We start from the raw sequence: 15,220 nt of genomic DNA on the forward strand, positions 1-15,220 counted from the left end.
ACGAGTTGTCGGGTTTTCTGGGCATCATCCTCCTGCTGTAAAATTTTACAACATGTCCAACAACGACGCTTCTGAAGTCTTATGACCAATGTTGCGAGGTAACTCGTAACTGTGTCGAGAATTAACTTTTAAGCATTAAATAGCATTTGGTGTTCGGTTGCTCTGCGTAGCTGTGAAATATTTAAGCTCACCAAGAAGACTGGAGACGTACTCTAAGTCCTCGATAATATCTCCTTAACACAGGAAATACCAATTTTAGAAGTTAGGAGTGGAGGAAATCAACAGCAAATTACAGATACAGGGAGTACTTGTTATCATTCCAGGCAGTTTAGCAGTAGATATAGCCTGGCTGGACTACTTCTTACAGTTCTAGGCAGTGTAGCACTATATATCACCTGGCTTATGGCTCGAAGCAGCGTAGATGTAGATATGACCTGGCTGGACTACTTCTTACAGTTCTAGGCAGTGTAGCACTATATATCACCTGGCTTATGGCTCGAAGCAGTGTAGATGTAGATATGACCTGGCTGGACTACTTCTTACAGTTCTAGGCAGTGTAGCACTATATATCACCTGGCTTATGGCTCGAAGCAGCGTAGATGTAGATATGACCTGACTGGACTACTTCTTACGGCTCCGTGTAGCAGTAGATATGATCAGGTTGGACTACTTCTTACGGTTCCAGCCAGTGTAGAAATAGATATGACCTGGCTGGAATACTTAACATGGCTCCAGGCTTTTTAGCTGTAGATATGACCTGGCTGGAATACTTCTTAAGGCTCCAGGCTGTGTAGTAATAGATAAGACTTGGCTGGACAACTTTTTATAGATCCAGGCAGTTTTATTGGAAATAAATATTTATATAAAGAATGAAGAGCAGATAAAACCTCTTGGCAGATATGTAAGATATGTTCAGACCAAATCATGCGTTCGTCCATGATAACGCTGAGGTTCTTCACTTGTGGTACAAAAGGAATTGCAACATTCTGAAGGATTACTCTCGGCAATGGAAGTTTATTAATACTTGCCATTTGATGTTGATAGCCTAGAAAGATTACTTGTGACTTTGTAGGATTCACTTGAAGGCCGTTGGCAGCAGACCATTCACTAACAGTCTGTAAGTCAATGTTTATTAAGTCTATACTTTCCTGAAGGTCTTGCGCTGTACAGTCTGTGTAGAGTTGAAGGTCGTCAGCGTACATGCAGTATTTGCAATGTCTTAAAATCGATGATACGCCATTCACAAAGAGTGCGATAAGAAAAGGTCCGAGTACAGAGCTTTGAGGGACTCCTCTATTCACGTGACGCCACGAGGGAACGATTATATTATTATCTTTCACACATTGTTGACGTTCGTGAAGGTAGGAATGCATATATGTATGTATGTATGTATGTATGTATGTATGTATGTATGTATGTATGTATGTATGTATGTATGTATGTATGTATGTATTGTACCGGTTACGACCTGTACATAAGTATTTTTTGAGCATAAGTTTCGTTTATTTACCACGCGTAATGTTCCGAGCGCGGATGGTTTGTTTACAAGCAGCGAGGACCAGCTAGCGAAGTGTATGACGACTGTGAGCTGTGACGTAGCCACAGGGGCTAGCTAGGCCGCCCGCTCGTCTCAACACGTGTTGCCAGCCTTGACTGGTATTTTCTGGATTCCACGTCACTTGTTCTAGAGAATTCGATGGAGAAAATTTGGAAATCCCATAATAATTGTGCTAGCGAGTCGAGCGATATGTCATCTTGTTTGGGATCACCTAAACGTCCCAATGCACGAGTTTCAAGCAAATCCATCGAGGGATTCGGGAGATATTCAATCAAACAGTATTATGACGTAGACATCCCGGATTGAATAAAAAGGGGACCTACTGTAGCTTATACACACAGTCTCAGCTGAGTAGTCAGCGAGGACACTCCTGCTGCTACTATCATCGTGGAACTCTGTCATTGTACAAGTGTGGGAAGACGATTCTTCCAAGTTTGATAAAGTGGACTCATAAAACTTCGAGTGTTTTCTAAGTGTTCAGGAAATGGACTTGTATTATTTCCATGGGTTCGAGACCCGAATTTTTCTAAGTGTTCACTGAATATTATTTACGTGTCTTCGAAGTTGGAATTTTTCCAAGTATTAACTGAATGGACTTATATTATTTACATGGGTTCGAGACCCGAATTCTTCTAAGTGTTCACTGAATGGGCTTGTATTATTCACGCATCTTCGAAGCTGAAATTTTTCTAAGTGTTCACTGAATGGACTTGTATTATTTTCATGAGTTCGAGACCAGAACTTTTCTACGTGATCATTGAATGGACTTGTATTATTCACGCGTATTCGAGATGGGAACTTTTCTAAGTGTTCGTAAAATGGACTTGTGTTTTTTACGTGGAATATTTGCAACTGTTAAGGAACTCATTCTTCTAATAGACAGTGATTGATTAACATTGCTAGTGATGAATTTTAACTTCCCAACGACTTTGAACAAAGTCAGGATTTCACTTGCATTTACTCAAAGACTTGTACATTTGCCAGTGTTGGTTTAAGAGACTTATAAATTTCGTCAGCGAATGTATTTATGTGAATGGACTTGTGTTTTCGTCAGTGGTCACTCAAAGACTTTATGAGTTTCACCAGTGATTAACTTTAAATATATTCAGACTTCCAAGTGAATGGACTTATGTTTTTTCGTTCGAGTTTAGGCAAAGACTTGCACCTTCGCCAGTAATGAACTTTGATTTTAACTATAATTTCACAAGAAGGGACTTGTATTTTTCGTTGCCAAACGTTATTCAGAGACGAAGATTTTCCTAGTGATGAACTCTAAAATTATTAATACCACTCATGTCATTTTAGGAGTGTTGGAAGTCTTGATGTACAATTATCAAGATCCCTGCTTATAAGTTGATCATCCAAGGTGTTCATGGACTCAGTGCTACTAGTGACTTTGGAAACATCAATCCTCTCAGTCTCATTGGACTGAGGTAGTACGTGACTATCTACAACATCGCCTGGATCATCGGGGTTCAACCCGGGCCTCAGAGTTCGAGACATCTCTACTCGCCGTCAATCCAGACAGTCCAACGGCCTCTGTCAGAAGTATCTGGAGTCCCTGGAATCCCTGGAGTCTTCTGGAACGTGCTTCAACCAGCTTGGCTTGGTGAGCTGGAGAACCCAAGCCATACTATTGGAATACGAGGAAGACAGTCCATTTCTACTTAGAGGTGATGTGCAAACTCATGACTTATTTGAATAAAATCTTATACAATCAGGGTCAAAGTTTTTCTGTAGATAGGACCCTACCTCCTGTACCGAGCCCTAGCTACAATTAATCCAGTTTTTCACCCTGAGATCTCTATTTCGTGCCCCTTTAAAAATTTAATCTGAGAGTCGGGCTCTTTTACTGGTACAGTATGTATGTATGTATGTACACGCATCACGAGAAGTCCGTGGATGAGTCACTACAATCTAGGCTATAAATAATTTTATTCACGCTGAGTGAAAGTAATGATAGTTTAGGGGTTGGCCCAAAACTTAATTCTCAAATATTTATATTATTATTGGTCCTATCGATAAATGCTACATAACTAAAGTTTCATAGAATTAAATTTCCGATCATTTCTGTCATACATTTTTACCGTACCAGCTGTGATAACAGAAATATTAATGAATTTGTATTTTTTTACTGAATCCATATCAACGCCGAGCCACGAGAAATTGGGATAGCAGAATTTAATGAAAATCGGTATTTAGAGTTGGGAATAAAAAAACTAGAGGCTAAGCTGGATGAAAATGTATTCTACGGGGAGGTGCCTAAAATTTAATTTTTAAATACCTGTGTTATTGGTGCTGTCGAAAAGTACTACGTAACAAATATTATAGAGAGTACAATTTCCGATCTTTTATGTTTCATTCAGTTTTACCGTACCGACCGTGATAACAGTGGTATTTCAGAGTCGGAAGAAAACTAAATGTGAAAGCCTAAAATGTGGAAAGCGCATAACATTGATCAGCAATATAATTTCATTGACCATTGTTTTTTGTGATGTTCTTTGTCCCTTATGCTGCCACTCATATCCGATAGATGGGATTACTACTGTGAACCGAGTATAACAGACTGACTGAATATCGGCTGGAAATAGCTGGGTAGTTTGAAATCTTTCTCGTTTAGCATGCTATTCCTTTGGTTCATCCATTTTCTGATACTGCTGATACGTAACACACTGGTTCAACATAGTATTCCACCTGTTCGATTTCTACTATGACGCGCTGTTTTGATTGAGCAGTTGCACACTTAGGCCTAAGGCAGAGGCTTGTTTATTATTAGTAGTAGTAGTAGTAGCAGTAGTAGTAGTATGACCTGGGCTAGAATGATAATTAGGCCTATTCCAAATTATAACACCACAATTCACTAAATAACTCAAACTTCAACGCTGAAAAGAGCCGTTTCTTAAGAAAAGCTTCTCCCTCTTCACTTTTATTAGATTCTACATTCATTTTATTCCAACTTAGCAGTGAAAAGGGTTCGTCCTCTGGCTTGGAGGAGAAATTTTCCTCCAAGTCAGTTAGATTTGTCTGCGGCCAGTGTAGTCTAACTCCTTCTCTAATACTGGCTTTTCTTCTGCCTGCTTGATGATTATTTTTGTGCTTTGGTTCAGATACAGTTGATTAAACACCCTTATATCCTTTCAGTCCAGTCCTATTTTGCTCATAGTTCTAGACAGTAGTTCCCAGTTCACATTGTCAAAGGCATTTTCTAAGTCAATGAAGGTAAGACAAGTTGTTCTATTCATTTCAATCCTTCTCTCCACTAACATGCGTAAGGCCAGAATTGATTCTCTTGCTCCTCTGCCTTCTCTAAATCCAAATTGGTCTTCTCCAACATACTTACCTCCTGTTTATTCTTCTCTTGACCATATGAATGTGTATCTTGGAGCCATGTGTTAATACTGAAAGTGTCCTATAATAGGTGCGGTCACCTGCCCTTCCTATTTTCTGTATATTAATGGCTCTGCATTGTGTGAAATCTTCTGCCACGATTCATCTTTCGTAGCATTCAGTTATTACTCTGAATAATTGGTCTTTATGTTGATACCTAAATGTTTCCGTAATTCTCCAGGGATATCATCAACACCGATTGTTTTCCTACATTCAAACCCCGAATGGCATGTTAAAATTCATGTCTCATGATTGGAGGACATTGCATTTCTCTTCCACACTCATTGATGTCTTCAATTTGATTATTTTCATTCTTGAAGTCCTAATCACCGTACAGTTCTTCCATGTATTGTTTCCAGCGAGCACATATCTTATCGTTGTCTACCAGTAATATTCCTTCTTTATTTTTTACTACTGGAGATTTAGTTCCAATTTTGTAGTGAAGGGCACTGATTTTCTTATATATTTGATCCTCTTTTCCCTTTTCCATACTTTCTTCTATCTCTTCAGCAAAGCTTTTGGTCCATTTCTCTTTTCCTCTTCCGTATTTTGTTCTAATCTGACTTTAAGCCCTTAACTGAAATCGTCTTTTGTCAGGCGACTTCCACGTGTACCTCTTCTAAGAGGAACTTCAAATAACGTGTTTGTAATAACCATATCATTTTTACTGCAGGAATCTACCGAAGTTTCACCTCTTGCATTTCTTTCCCCCATACCAAAATTTCCTACTGTCTTGTTGCCTGTACGAAATCCCACTATTGCATTAAAATTGCCCATTATAGCGACATTATCTTTTTCTTTAGTTTGTTTTAATAGTACTTCTGTAACCTCATACATAGTCTCCACTTCTTCCAAATTATGAGCCGATGGTGGGAAATATGTCTGAATTATTACCAAGTCCTCAGGTGCACTATTAATTTTCGCCATCTTTAATCGGTACCTGCCATGGTAGGTACTAAAAATATTATTTGACCATTTTCTTCTTATTATAAGTGCCACTCCATGCTTTCCTCTTTTCTCTGCGCAACTTAAATTACTGTAATCTCATCACTGTAGAAGTCTCCATTTCCTTTCCATCTTGCTTCACGTATATCTAATACTAGCAAATGTACCCGTGCTTCGCTACGGTATTCTACATTGTATACGGATATCGACGTAAATACTGTGCGTGCAGCAAATGAGATTGTTTTAAAATTGCATGTCTCTTAGCCTTATCCGAGAAATAGCATGGGGAGGTCCACATACGTTGTTTCCAATGTAAAGTGAGGGTTGCGGAGTTGTGATGATAACGCCAGGCTCACTTGCCTACTGCCATTCACAATCGAGTTGGCAAGTTTACATTATAATTGCAGGCCCCAATGCCTACTGCGCGGTCACAATCGATTTGGGGAGTTTTAGTTACAATGGCAGACCCATTTCCTACTTTCAGACAGGTTACAGTTGAGGAGTTTTTATTATAATACCAGGCAACTTCCCTACCACCAGTCAAAATTGAGTTGTGCAGTTATCATTATAATGACAGTCCCTTTTTACTGCTGCTAGCCAGCTTACTGCCAGTCACACAGAATTAGTGAGTTTCCATGAAAATAGCAGGCCACTATGCCTAATGCTAGTCAAATTTTAGATTGGAACATTTGTTTATAATGGCGGGCACCCTGGCCTAGAGCCAAACACAATAGAGTAGGGGACTTTCGAACAAAACTGCATGATCCCTTGCCTTCTGCAAGACAAATCGAAAAGTGAATTATTCATTAAAATGGTAGGCCCTCCTTGCTAATGCCAGTTACACAGGAGTTGGAGAAGGACCCCATTCCTACTGCCAGCAGTCAAAGTCGGTGTAGGGAGTACTGATTACAATAGCAGACACATCCTTTCTCGATCGCTACAAATCGACATCAATGAATATATACAGATGGACATACGAAAGTATATGAATGTTTACAATATTGCAGACCTTTATTTACAGATTAACTGCTGCTAAACGGTACGTCATATCAACAAAGGATTGTACCGTAAGGCGCAGTATTTAGCGATCTAAATGACTGGTCCTATGATATTTTCTCGCATCTTATCTATTCATGGGTCAGATTGAATCAGAAACGTTGAATAGGTTGAAATTTGTGTAAGAATATCTTACATTGCATTACTTTTCGGATAATTATGTGACATAGCATTTGGCTCACATATGGGTACTGATTGGGCCAATGTTCGTGTAGAGTTTGATCATACTATCTTTCCTGTAAGTGATTGAAATGATGCACATGAGAAGAAAAGGTTTAGAAATTAATTTCCATTAAGGCAGGTAGAATTCCATTAAGTTTGGTTGTGTGTATTTTGAGGGAGTGCAAAAACACGGTTTCGGTTTCGTATAAACCCCCAATTAGTTCAGGGATTTAGAAACAATATTTGCCCTAAAACCTCCCCAAAGGATAGGTGGATTCTAAATATGAAGTTTGGTGGAAATAAATCCAGTAGTTTTCAAGTTAGAGAAAGACAAACAGACCAAACAAACAAACAAACAAAGAAACAAACAAACAAACTAACTAACTAACTAACTAACAGACACCAAGGAAACCTACCCTTGGGCAGATGGATGCTATATATAAAATTTGGTTCAAATATCTTGTTAGTTTTCAAGTTTGTAAGAAGTACGCTTTACACGCACCCGCTCTTGCGTTAAGTCCGCTGATATTTGTACCGAAAAACGGTCCGTTAATGATATCTCCCTTACTAAATCCTGTTATCGAAATGATGCACATGAGAAAAAAAGGTTTAGAAATTAATTTTCATTAAGGCAGGTTGATTTCCATTAAGTTCGGTTGTGTATGCTTTGAGGGAGTGCAAAATCACCGTTTCGGTTTCGTAAAAATCCCCACTCAGTTCACGGATTTAGAAACGATATTTGCGCTAAAACCTACCCAAGGAGAGGTGGATTCTAAATATGAAGTTTGGTGGAAATATATATTTAGTAGTTTTCAAGTTATAGAAGGACAGACAAACAGACAAACAGACAAAGAGACTAACAGACAAACAAACAGACAAACAGACACAAAAGCTAAAAATGATGCAGATGGTCATTATTACACCTGAAACGGATAACTGTACGGAAATTTCGCCAAAATAATCAATGTACAGATGTACGAAAATTTTTAAGCCCACGAAACCTATAGGTTATCGTTTTGGATATACTATACGACTGTGTTCTTATGCTGAGCCCAAAATTTGAGCCCCCCCAGCGTGCCCCCTTCAGGGAATTTTGAGAATTTCCGATTTTTCTAGGGATCTTGGGGTCATCAGTTTCCCTCGTACCAAGTTTCAAATTTCTGAGATTTCTGGAAGTGCCTCATTAATTCACGTCTTTTTTCATTTTTAAATATTTATATATACATCGCTCCAGCCCGACTTGCTTTTATATATATAGATAGATGACGGATAAGTATGAGCACGTTGAAAAGTGCAGACTTACACTTCGAGATTCATATCTCCTAAACGGTTTATGATATTAAGAAACGGTTTGCGCCCTCAGACGCCTCATTTATCGCTCTACATGTTTGTTTCTAAACCATTTCCTCGTATCTCCCATATTAAGGGGGTAAATTGAGTTCAAATTTTGAATAGGGTGAAATTTGGGTGCATTTTTAACATTTGACATTACATTTTGCCTACTTATATATAAGCTAGAATCATGAAATTTGGTACACATATGTCCCTTAATCGTGCCAATGTGCGCACACAACGTGATGATCCTATCATTGTTATAAGTGTGTCAAACAATAAAATATACTTGTAAAAATCACCAAATTTACGAACAATCCAGAAATACGGAAAAAATTAACGTATAAGGGAGAGAGATACGACAAAATGTCACAGGACCAAAGTTGTAGATCACACCGAATTGAAGGGACATTGTGCCATCCGTTTTGTGATACGACTTACCGTTTAGCCAAAAAATAGCTCAAAAGGAATGTCTGCACAGTCATTAAAATTGCCTCAATATTTCGATATCTTTGGGGGTAAAAGGTGAAAAATTTGAACATCTTGGAATTTTCCCGTCGGTTAGGGACTAAAAGCTATAATTTCACCAAATTTCAATTGTCTACCTCGTCTCGCAGGTTGTGCCGCCATCTTGATTTGGGGGGATGCGGGATAAAAATGAGGAAATTCCCGAAAATTTTTAAGCCCACGAAACCTATAGGTTATCGTTTTGGATATACTATACGACTGTGTTCTTATGCTGAGCCCAAAATTTGAGCCCCCCAGCGTGCCCCCTTCAGGGAATTTTGAGAATTTCCGATTTTTCTAGGGATCTTGGGGTCATCAGTTTCCCTCGTACCAAGTTTCAAATTTCTGAGATTTCTGGAAGTGCCTCATTAATTCACGTCTTTTTTCATTTTTAAATATTTATATATACATCGCTCCAGCCCGACTTGCTTTTATATATATAGATGACGGATAAGCATGAGCACGTTGAAAAGTGCAGACTTCCACTTCGAGATTCATATCTCCTAAACGGTTTATGATATTAAGAAACGGTTTGCGCCCTCAGACGCCTCATTTATCGCTCTAAATGTTTGTTTCTAAACCATTTCCTCGTATCTCCCATATTAAGGGGGTAAATTGAGTTCAAATTTTGAATAGGGTGAAATTTGGGTGCATTTTAAACATTTGACATTACATTTTGCCTACTTATGTATAAGCTAGAATCATGAAATTTGGTACACATATGTCCCTTAATCGTGCCAATGTGCGCACACAACGTGATGATCCTATCATTGTTATAAGTGTGTCAAACAATAAAATATACTTGTAAAAATCACCAAATTTACGAACAATCCAGAAATACGGCCAAATTTAACGTATAAGGGAGAGAGATACGACAAAATGTCACAGGACCAAAGTTGTAGATCACTCCGAATTGAAGGGACTTTGTGCCATCCGTTTTGTGATACGACTTACCGTTTAGCCAAAAAATAGCTCAAAAGGAATGTCTGCACAGTCATTAAAATTGCCTCAATATTTCGATATCTTTGGGGGTAAAAGGTGAAAAATTTGAACATCTTGGAATTTTCCCGTCGGTTAGGGACCAAAAGCTATAATTTCACCAAATTTCAATTGTCTACCTCGTCTCGCAGGTTGTGCCGCCATCTTGATTTGGGGGGATGCGGGATAAAAATGAGGAAATTCCCGAAAATTTTAAAGCCCACGAAACCTATAGGTTATCGTTTTGGATATACTATACGACTGTGTTCTTATGCTGAGCCCAAAATTTGAGCCCCCCCAGCGTGCCCCCTTCAGGGAATTTTGAGAATTTCCGATTTTTCTAGGGATCTTGGGGTCATCAGTTTCCCTCGTACCAAGTTTCAAATTTCTGAGATTTCTGGAAGTGCCTCATTAATTCACGTCTTTTTTCATTTTTAAATATTTATATATACATCGCTCCAGCCCGACTTGCTTTTATATATATAGATGACGGATAAGCATGAGCACGTTGAAAAGTGCAGACTTCCACTTCGAGATTCATATCTCCTAAACGGTTTATGATATTAAGAAACGGTTTGCGCCTTCAGGCGCCTCATTTATCGCTCTACATGTTTGTTTCTAAACCATTTCCTCGTATCTCCCATATTAAGGGGGTAAATTGAGTTCAAATTTTGAATAGGGTGAAATTTGGGTGCATTTTTAACATTTGACATTACATTTTGCCTACTTATGTATAAGCTAGAATCATGAAATTTGGTACACATATGTCCCTTAATCGTGCCAATGTGCGCACACAACGTGATGATCCTATCATTGTTATAAGTGTGTCAAACAATAAAATATACTTGTAAAAATCACCAAATTTACGAACAATCCAGAAATACGGCCAAATTTAACGTATAAGGGAGAGAGATACGACAAAATGTCACAGGACCAAAGTTGTAGATCACTCCGAATTGAAGGGACATTGTGCCATCCGTTTTGTGATACGACTTACCGTTTAGCCAAAAAATAGCTCAAAAGGAATGTCTGCACAGTCATTAAAATTGCCTCAATATTTCGATATCTTTGGGGGTAAAAGGTGAAAAATTTGAACATCTTGGAATTTTCCCGTCGGTTAGGGACCAAAAGCTATAATTTCACCAAATTTCAATTGTCTACCTCGTCTCGCAGGTTGTGCCGCCATCTTGATTTGGGGGGATGCGGGATAAAAATGAGGAAATTCCCGAAAATTTTTAAGCCCACGAAACCTATAGGTTATCGTTTTGGATATACTATACGACTGTGTTCTTATGCTGAGCCCAAAATTTGAGCCCCCCCAGCGTGCCCCCTTCAGGGAATTTTGAGAATTTCGGATTTTTCTAGGGATCTTGGGGTCTTCAGTTTCCCTCGTACCAAGTTTCAAATTTCTGAGATTTCTGGAAGTGCCTCATTAATTCACGTCTTTTTTCATTTTTAAATATTTATATATACATCGCTCCAGCCCGACTTGCTTTTATATATATAGATAGATGACGGATAAGCATGAGCACGTTGAAAAGTGCAGACTTCCACTTCGAGATTCATATCTCCTAAACGGTTTATGATATTAAGAAACGGTTTGCGCCTTCAGACGCCTCATTTATCGCTCTACATGTTTGTTTCTAAACCATTTCCTCGTATCTCCCATATTAAGGGGCTAAATTGAGTTCAAATTTTGAATAGGGTGAAATTTGGGTGCATTTTAAACATTTGACATTACATTTTGCCTACTTATGTATAAGCTAGAATCATGAAATTTGGTACACATATGTCCCTTAATCGTGCCAATGTGCGCACACAACGTGATGATCCTATCATTGTTATAAGTGTGTCAAACAATAAAATATACTTGTAAAAATCACCAAATTTACGAACAATCCAGAAATACGGCCAAATTTAACGTATAAGGGAGAGAGATACGACAAAATGTCACACGACCAAAGTTGTAGATCACTCCGAATTGAAGGGACATTGTGCCATCCGTTTTGTGATACGACTTACCGTTTAGCCAAAAAATAGCTCAAAAGGAATGTCTGCACAGTCATTAAAATTGCCTCAATATTTCGATATCTTTGGGGGTAAAAGGTGAAAAATTTGAACATCTTGGTGGAATCTTCCCGTCGGTTAGGGACCAAAAGCTATAATTTCACCAAATTTCAATTGTCTACCTCGTCTCGCAGGTTGTGCCGCCATCTTGATTTGGGGGGATGCGGGATAAAAATGAGGAAATTCCCGAAAATTTTTAAGCCCACGAAACCTATAGGTTATCTTTTTGGATATACTATACGACTGTGTTCTTATGCTGAGCCCAAAATTTAAGCCCCCCCAGCGTGCCCCCTTCAGGGAATTTTGAGAATTTCCGATTTTTCTAGGGATCTTGGGGTCTTCAGTTTCCCTCGTACCAAGTTTCAAATTTCTGAGATTTCTGGAAGTGCCTCATTAATTCACGTCTTTTTTCATTTTTAAATATTTATATATACATCGCTCCAGCCCGACTTGCTTTTATATATATAGATATCTACCTCATACTTCCTCATCTGGCCTCTCAATTCAACCAGTTTTCAAGCTTTCAATAGCGTTCGTACTTTTCATGTTCCCATCTTCATGGCGGTTTTAGTGCGATTTCGCTTGCTAATGACCTGAGAAGCGCTCTTACCTCTCCTGCTAGATCTTTTTTTTGCTAGGGGCTTTACGTCGCACCGCCTGCTAGATCTAGGGTTCCGAAATCCATGATCAGTAGTCAACGTTTCCTCATTAATGTCAGCTCCCATTGTTTGCATTCTACTTGGGATATCCTTAGGATCCTTAATGGAGTGGTTTCCCGTTGCCTTCTCCATTCCATGCCGTTGACCAATATGTATAGGTCATCCGCCTTTAGGGGCAATTTCTCCCTCCAAGGACAAGAGAGTGCCGTAACCTCAATTCGTTCATCCACCCGCGGAGGAGGCTGTTGACATTCAGGCGGGTCACTTATATCGACGGCCACTCGGTCCCCTTTTAGTCGCCTTTTACGACAGACAGAGGTTACCGTGGGTGAATTCTAACCCGCAGCCCACACCTTGAGTCAGTAGTGCAAGTAAGATCCTGAACTTCCACATCAGAGATGCCAGCACATAATCCGTGAATCCTCGAATGACGTATCTCACAGAAAAAGTAATACATTGGATCCAGCGTCACCTGATTTCCTACATAGACGGCAGACAATTGTTCGTTATCTTCTGTCTGACACACACAATAACAAAGAACAAGTAACTTAAACGTTGAAAATCAAACTGGAAATATACGATGCTTGAATACTAACAAAACATGGCTACCGTTCCTTAGTTGGTGTACAGGACACATAGGTGGTGTTAACTAACACAGTATACCTTTCAAGGCGAAATTTTACAATCAACGACAAACAAGAAACTATAACAAGGTGGCTGTCGTCTTCTTCACAGCTAAACTTAAGAATTTATGGGAAACATTGTCATAAAACCTGAGCAACGGAGGACAACACAATCACATATATAAAACACACTAACAAACTTCGCAAACAGTAGGCGAACCCAAAAGAAGCACAATCAATACGGAGATTGCTTAACTGAAATCAATGGCCAAATCCACAGCCTCCTTAGAGTAGAGTCTGTGAGTGTTAATTCTGCTAACTACTAAGTCCTAGCGCATCCGGTGACCATGTCGCGAACAAGCAGACTGCTTGTCTTCGGGCAAGCCGATTAGGAAGAAGGCAGATATAATTTAAATCGCTTGCCCAAGTCCCAGCGACAACACTACACATGTATGTAATTACTTCTGCTATGGGATACCTCACTGCTATTTATTGTCTCTTCCTAAAGCCGTTAGTGGTTAGCACATGTAAATGAGGTTTTGGTTTGATCACTGCCTTCGTAATAAACAGGCCGTACTGTAGAAAGCGCGCCAAACCCATCAGCTGATCAATTTAATGAGCTAAGTGAATGCTACAAGTTGCGATTGAAATTCATTCCATGGATAATTGTGACTGTTGAAAGGCATAACTTAACATTAATTTAAGTATATTGAATGTTCCTTCTTCAAACTTATCACATCAGAATTGACGTAGATAATGAGACAGTAGGGGAGCAAAGACAGTTCACCTCCCAGAAATGTGTCAGCACCCGAGGTCTAGTAGTGTACCAATGCAGGTTCCAATGCAAGGTCAGCATCTTTATAGGCTCTTAGAAGTTGCAAATATTTTACGAGTTGGTTGGGGTCCTTACATGGGCTAACGTAGGATTGTTGTTAACTTTGAGCCTATATGCACACATTTGATGGGTAGGGACTTGTTTTAATGTAATACGTGCTTCAGCAGCAGCGTTTCCAGGTACAAACTTAACATCTTTCGATAACAATGAAGCGTTGAAATTTTCTTCTACTTTATTTTGCATATCTTTCTGGGTAGCCTTCTGTCATTTCTTTATGGATACAGTACTTTTGCATCCATCTCTTGGCACAGGCCAGAGTAAAATGTAGCTTCCTACGAAGTCCCAGTCAACATCCATGGCTGTGACAATATGGAAGCTGCTAGGGTGCATCTGAGTGTTATGAAAGGTGCTGCTCACTGGGCCAGTCGTGCTGCAATAGTAGTACTTTCTGACCCAGTGAGGAAAGCAATAGCAAACCACCTCACTCCTCATCTTGCCTAGTACGCCTCATTTTGGTGCTGCCATTGGCTTTTGGGGTTTCTTTATAAATGCATAACCTTTGGTAGTGCTATTTGAGGATCCAACCAGCCTCTGGGCTGGTGACCTAACAGACAGACATCTTTTTGGGATGTTTGCACGGCGACAGAACGTGTAATACACTTAGAAAATGAAATAAAACCATACGGTCTGATGGTAATGAAACACTGAGTTCTTCTTCTCCTTTTCCATTATTATCAGCATCATTATCCTTATTATCATAATCATGAACTTGCCTCTCTTTATCTCGAAATGTGTGCTTAGTAACAGAACTTGTAGCGCTTGTAGTGCTCATAGATCGGACATGCTAAGATAACAGCTGACATCTTAACGACGAAGGCGTACGAAATATAAAATCTACCTGCTTTCTGACAAGTTCTAACCACATCCGCGCGGATTATGAACTACGGGTGCAGGCGCAGCATACCACGTGACCGTGACGTCGCGACCACGTGCTCCTGTGTGTAAACAAACTCACGTGTTGGCCGCGTGCTTTTGTAACAACTGCCAGGGTAAGAGCTGTCACCTTAACGGACCCAAACCTCACTCTTAAGGACAATATAGCATCGCAAAC

The 15,220-nt window shown here is 39.4% G+C and overlaps 1 protein-coding gene across 1 annotated transcript in view; it reads right to left on the minus strand.

Annotated features, from left to right (window-relative positions):
* LOC137503290 (hemolymph lipopolysaccharide-binding protein-like) overlaps window positions 1–15,220 on the minus strand; it is a 47,684-nt gene that overhangs the window by 20,289 nt on the left and 12,175 nt on the right. The gene's annotated exons all lie outside the window — the stretch shown is intronic.

Source organism: Anabrus simplex, chromosome X (genome assembly GCF_040414725.1).
Source record: "Anabrus simplex isolate iqAnaSimp1 chromosome X, ASM4041472v1, whole genome shotgun sequence".
Taxonomy (NCBI): Eukaryota; Metazoa; Arthropoda; class Insecta; order Orthoptera; family Tettigoniidae; genus Anabrus; species Anabrus simplex.